This window comes from Myotis myotis, unplaced genomic scaffold, assembly GCF_014108235.1.
Source record: "Myotis myotis isolate mMyoMyo1 unplaced genomic scaffold, mMyoMyo1.p scaffold_m19_p_3, whole genome shotgun sequence".
In the NCBI taxonomy this organism is placed as follows: domain Eukaryota; kingdom Metazoa; phylum Chordata; class Mammalia; order Chiroptera; family Vespertilionidae; genus Myotis; species Myotis myotis.
In genome coordinates this window covers 104,551,531-104,558,336 of record NW_023416335.1, presented here as the reverse complement: position 1 = coordinate 104,558,336, position 6,806 = coordinate 104,551,531, and positions in this window count along the sequence as shown.

Below are 6,806 nucleotides of genomic sequence, written 5' to 3'. Positions count from 1 at the left end.
TGGACATCCTTAGTGCTGCTGAGGAGGCGGGAGAGGCTCCCACCACCACTGCTCTATTGGTAGCAGTCAGCCTGGCTTGGGGCTAAGCAGAGCTCCCCCTGTGGGAGTGCAATGATCACCAGGGGGCAGCTCCTGCATTGAGCATCTGCCCCCTGGTGGTGAGTGTGTGTCATAGTGTCCAGTCATTCCCAGTCGTTCTGCTGTTAGGGTCAGTTTGCATATTACCCTTTTACTATATAGGATAGAGGCCTGGTGCACAGGTGGGGGCTGGTTGGTTTGCCTTGAAGGGTGTCCCCGATCAGGGTGGGGGTCCTGCTGGGGTACCTGGCCAGCCTGGGTGAGGGGCTGAGGGCTGTTTGCAGGCTGGCCACACCCCCTTCAGGGTGGGAGTCCCCGCTGGGGTGCCTGGCCATCCTGGGTGAGGGGCTGATGGCTGTTTGCAGGCTGGCCACGGCCCCCAGCCACCCAAGCTCCCAGTGGAGGCTGGCTGGAAGCAGGTATCTGGGATTTATTTATCTTCTATAATTGAAACTTTGTTGCCTTAAGCACTCTGCAGCCGGCCAGGGCAGGTGGGAAGCTTGGCTTCCTCCATCACCAGGGCAACCAAGCCTCCTGTTTGCTCCAGCTCTGTGGCTACAGGCCGCCATCTTGGTTGGGTTAATTTGCATATAGTCGCTCTGATTGGCTGGTGGGCGTGGCTTGGGGCATAGCGGAGGTGTGGTCAATTTGCATATTTCTCTTTTATTAGATTAGATAACATCCAAGAATTACTACTTTTTTCCCTATGATCTCTTGTTTAGGAAACTACCTAAAAAATAACATGTAATTATTTATATAGAGAGGTTCCTTAGCCAGAAAACCAAATTATATGGTTCTTATGTAGGTAACCAATAGGTTTTCACCCTCAGAGTTTTTTTCTAGGAAAAAAAAATTCATACTTTTAAGTAAAAGGCTTATTTTCCAAATGCAGTACAGCATCATCCCTTTTTTTTTTTTTGGCACCTTCCTCTCTCTCTAACCTCTTTAACTCTTGCTTTTCTGTTCCTTTAGCTGGTTTTTCTTTTGGCCTCAGACTGGAATTGTACCCTCAAGGCTCTGTCCACAGCTCTTCCCTTTCCACATGTGAATTTTTCTCCTCTCATGGATTCAATGGTTATCTTTAACTTAATGACCTCCAATCTCCAGCTCCATCTCTGACCTCTAAAGGTTTGTCTAATTATATTTCCAACTGCAGAGTAAACCTAGATCTACATTCCTCCCCCTCTTTTCAAGTCTCCTATCTAGACTCATGGCTGTTGTTACTGCTGATCAGCTTTATCTCCAAACCTTCTCAGGCCACGTGTTCTCCCTTGTACTTCATTTGTCTATTTATCCCTCAGATCTCAGCTTACTGTTCAGCCAGTTTGTCTTATGCAGCCTTCGCTGGCTACTCTTAATATTATAATGATGTTTATTTTTTTGGTTAGTTTCTTACACTTAATAGCTGAACCATTCATTTCACTATGTTAATTCTTGTTTGTTCTTTAACTGTTTTAGGGGTGTTTTGTATATTGTCTCTCTAATTGGATGAAAGCCTTTTGTGTGGAGTGGGGGCCATGTATTCTAATACTAATAGCTAACATTTAAAAGGTACTTATGATGTGCCAGCATCGTTCTAAGTACTTTACATATATTAACTAATTAATTCATAGCAAGCCAATAAGGTAGGTATTATTATCTCTCTTTTAGAGGTTACAAAATAGACACAGAGGGGCTAAGTTGCCCAATTATTCCACAGCTATAAAGTGGTAGAGCTGGGATCCGAACCTAAGCAGACTGGCTCCAGTGTTATGTTCTCATATCCCCTATAATACCTAGAATGAGGCCAAGTAATAAAGATTTGTTGGGTGAACTTGAATTTGGCCTTGGGAATTAGAAGGAAAAAATAGAAGCAGCAAAAGTTGGTGAGCTTAAAGGCAAGGGCCAGGCTAAAGGGTGGAAGTGGAGTTGCGGGGAGGAGGAAGGGTGCAGTGCTTTGGCACCTGTTTTAGCAGTATCATTGCTCAGCTCACTGCAGAGGGAAAGAGCAGGAGGTGTTCCTTCTCAAATGTACTAGTGATGACAAAGACTGGCTGGCATCCCTCAGGGTAGCTATAAATACAAGCTGGTGGTTCCATCAGATTATTCACATGGATAAGCCAAGTCCTTTGGTCAGATCCCAAGGAATGGGCTGCTTTCTCTGAAAGGAAACCATTTTGTGTCTTTGATCCCCTCCAAAGTGTTGTCTGAGAGTTTTTCTATTGCCAAGATGGAGAGCTGGTAAAATTGCCTTGTTATTCTATCAAAGTCACCATAACCATTCCAAGTCTCCCTGAGCATTTGGGCACTGATAGCCTTCACTCAGCAAGTACCTGCTGCTCTGGAACACCTGAGCATCCTAACCCCTCCCCGCTTAGCACTATTATTATGTTGTCATATTCATGGATTTTATGGTCTCCAAGGTGACAGTTTGCCATTTTAGAGGAGTTAAAGACAATGTCTAAAAGACGTGCCCTGTGAATCCTCTCAGGAAACACATGAATTTTTACAAAGCTTTTTTCTTTTTGAGAAACAAGGTCTAATTGTAATGGAGTAATTTTGCGGTATAAGTGAGGGTGGGTGCCATAATGCCTGACTTCAGCTCCCCAACTTTGACCTTGAGCAGGTTATCTTTCTTGTGCCTTATTTTTTTTATCTTAAAATGAGGATAATGATTATTTTACTTCATAGGTTTGTTGTAAGAATTAAATGGTCCTAACATGTATAAACACTTAAAAAGTGCATGGCATATAGTGAGCTGGTGCTAGTTATTATTTTGTTGCTGTTGATTAAGTGTTAGATCTGGGAGGGGAGAGTCATGAGTGTTAGAACCCAGTAATACACACACACACACACACACACACACACACACACACATATACATCACTCCACAAAGAAGGTGCCTCCCTGATTCCTGGTTCTTAGCACAGGAAGTAGGCTTTGCAGATGATTCCAGTGACTTAAAGAAGCACTAAGCCTTTTGTATATGTTCATTTAAGAACACATTTAATGTTCTGAATATGTAGTACATTCATATAGTTGATTTTTTTTAAGTATGAAAAGGCCTAATATGAAGAGCCTCCCATTCCTGTCCTCCATCTAGCAAGTTTTTCCCTCCCCCCAGAGGCAGCCACTGTTGCTCATTTCATATTTCTTCTAGAGTTTTTTTGTACATATAAAAAGTACTGATAGAGATCGTATTTTCTCCTTTTTCTAAAAAAACACACAATTGTACTATATTATACATACTTTTTTTTCCTTTTTTATTTTTCAAAAAAACCCATAATTTTGAGGAAGATAAAGGAAAATATATTATGTAATGTGGACTTTTAAAAATAGAACTGGAGGGTTTTGGGTCCTAGCTCTGCTACTAAATTGCTCTATAACTTTGCACAAATTGCTTATGGAATGAAATATTTACTATTATAAAACAAGACATTAAATCTTTTTATTGCAATGGTTTAAAATAATTGAAATAAATACATGGAATAGAAAGGTTAAATAGATATTGGTTTTCCATGTAGGCACATTTAGTTGTGCGGTAGGCAGTTAAACAGATATGAGCAGAGTAAGGATGATGGGCTAGGAACAGAAGGTCACCAGGGTAGAAAGCCCCAGGTGCCTATCAACAGATAATTGTAGGGTAGGACCTCATCCCCAGGGTGATCTTTCCTCCCCTAGCATATCACTGGTTGTGTGGTTTAGATTCCCTGACCTTTCCTCCCTAGAGATAATATCTAGGCCTCAATTCTATTTAGTTTCAGGCCCAGAAAAGCAGCAAAACCAGACAAGGGGTACCAAGGCTGACCTCAGGACCAGCTACATTGACTAATGACCCTCTGTCCTGGTGCGACCAGTCAGTGGAGACCCTGACCCTGAAAGGACACACCTGGAAATATTCTATTGAGAATATTGAAGGAGGACCCAGTACACTCTCGCTCCTGGGAGCGCACCTACGACTTTCCCCTCCCGGCCTCCATCCCCCCTGGTGTGAGACCTTCACCTTCCTCATTTCTAGGCTCCAAGGGCCCTTCATTTGCCTCTACAACTTGTTTCCTAAGCCCATTTCTTCTATGAATTACTTCTTCTACCTCTATGATTTTTCTAAATAAATGTTAAAGTTGGACTCTTGGCTCTGAATTCTTTCCTAGCCAGAACTCAAATACAAGGTTGCTGAACCCAGGTTTGGTTTGACCCTACCGTTCCAACACCTGGAGTCATTCCTGCTGCCATCAACAGCTGGATCAAGTAAGTTTCAAATGACCCATTGAAGATCAGTGTATAGTTATATATGCAACTTCAAATTAATACTTTCTTTGAGCTGTTTAAAATAATCAGGCAGTAGGCCAAAAATAAAATAAAATAAAATAACATGCTCTCTGCTTTACCTTTTACTTAGGGCTTATAGTAAGAGCAGGGTTGGAGCTGATGAGATGGAAGGTTGTAGAGTTTGTGAGAGAGTATTTTATTTGACTACAGACAAAGGCTGGGGATATGTGGACCAAGATAGTGAGTCCGCTCTGAAAGATAAGCAGGAGTCCATAATAAGGAAGCAGGTGCAGTTGGGTAAGGTTTTGGTGGGTACTTGAATTTTAAAAATGAATTCATGAGGCACTATTGTTGGGTTCAAAAGCCAAAACATCAAACTGACCAGAGTGAAAAATAGCATGGGTCCTAGCCTGGCTCTGCTGTCACATGGATGACTAGACTTTATTTTCAGGTTTGTTTAATAGTTCATGTTACTTATTGTATTTGTAAGACATGAAATGTCTTTATTTAACCTTCCTAAAAAATACCCCATGAGAATAAAATTACATATTTTTGATAAATACTTATACTTATCCTATATAATAAAATCCCAGCTACCGAAATGGCAGAATGACCAGAATGACCAGAGACCAGAATGACCGCAGCCCCTTGCCTCGGCTGGCCCCACCCTCCAGTGGGACCCCCACCCCAATCAGGGGTATGGCCGGCCTGCAAACCACCCGCGGCCCCTCACCCTGGCCAGCCCCACCCTCAGCAGGAACCTCCACCCCGATCCGGGACCCCCATCAGGGCAGGTTGCCTGGCCTGCACCTGTGCAGCGGGCCTCTATCCTACATAATAAAAGGGTAATATGCAAATTGACCCCAATGGTGGAACAACCAGAATGACCGCCTGACCAATCACTATGAGGTGCACTGACCACTGCTTGGTCTCTTTCCCTGGCCGGCAGGCTTCGATCACTCGATGGCGAACAGGGAACCAGGGGTGGATGGTGGGGGATGTGGATGGTGCCAGGCCAAGGACCCTGCCCTACCTGTTGCCCCACACAGAGGGCGATCTGTGGTGGGGTTGGGGCTGGCGAGCGGGAAAGAAAGGCTGACCTCTTGGTCCCTTCCCCCAGCCGTCAGGCTCTGAGGCTTCGATCACCCGATGGTGAATGGGGAACTGAGGGTGGGTGGCGGCGAGGGGGTGTGGGGAGCATGGGGCCGGCTGCAGGCAGCCTGGGAAGATGGCCCTGATCGCAGGCCAGGCCTAGGGACCATACCCATGCACGAATTTCATGCGCCTGGCCTCTAGTTTATTATAAGAACATACCTGCTACTTTGAGTTCTCGGTGTTTGTTTTTTTTTTCATTTAATGTCATCTATTCAGTTTCCCACATTTACTTCCTTACAATATTTGTTTTCTAGGGCTACTACAACAAATTACCACAAACTGGGCGACTTTAAACAACAGAACTTTATTCTCTCACAGCTCTGGTGGTCAGAAGTTCAATATTAAGCCGTCTCTCTCTGGAGGCTCTGGGGGAGAATCCGCCCTTGTGTCTTCCAGCTTCCTGTGGCTTTAGATGGTTTTGGCTTGTGGTAGCATAAATCCAATCTCTGTCTCCATCTTTACTTGGCCTCTTCTGTTTCTATATCTTCTTTTCTGTCTCTTACTAGGGCACTTGTCTTTGAATTTAGGACTCAATGTGATCCAGGAAGATCTCATCTTGAGATCCTTAATTATATCTGCAAAGACCCTTATTCCAAATAAGGTGACAGTATGAGGTTCTGAGTGTGCCACTGGAAAGGGACTGGGCTCAAGGCAGGTCTGCCCCAACATGATATGGAATGTATGGGTCCTTGACTTTGTGCAGGAAAAATTTCACAACTTTGTCCAGGTGATTTTTGAGAGTACATTTATTAAAGCTGAGACAGTGAAACAAAGTAAGAGCATAAGATAGAAGAAGCATGGTCATAGCAACTTGAGTGAGCCTAGGTGAGGCTGTCGTGGCCCTTTAGAAAGAAAGTTACAGAGGCAGAAGAAGTGAGCCAGCTGGACTGCATGGACTCAGGAAAGAAGTTATAAAGGCAAAAGGAGGGTCCTTGGAGACAGGTTTAGGAGGTTAGCCCAGGATGAGCTGTCACTACCCACTGCTTCCCTTGTTGCAAGTCTCATAAGGACCCTTAGAGCTTAGGAAGAAGAAAGCAGAGATACCTGTCTGAGGAAGGAAAGGGGGAGGGGAAGGTGCAGGTATGCTCCATGGAGAGCACAAACAGGGTCCTTTGTCTTAAGGATTTTTATCTGTTTTCTAAAGACAGGAATTTTAGGGGAGGTCGCAGGGGAGATTCTCAATAGAATATTCATCAGCTTTCCAGATGTGTCCTTTGATATGCTGATGCATCAAAATGAGCATATAGAGGGATCAGGGTCATTTTATGGTCAGTTTCATCTTCAAAGAATGTCACCCAAGAAGGACTGGACAGAGACAGGTCTGT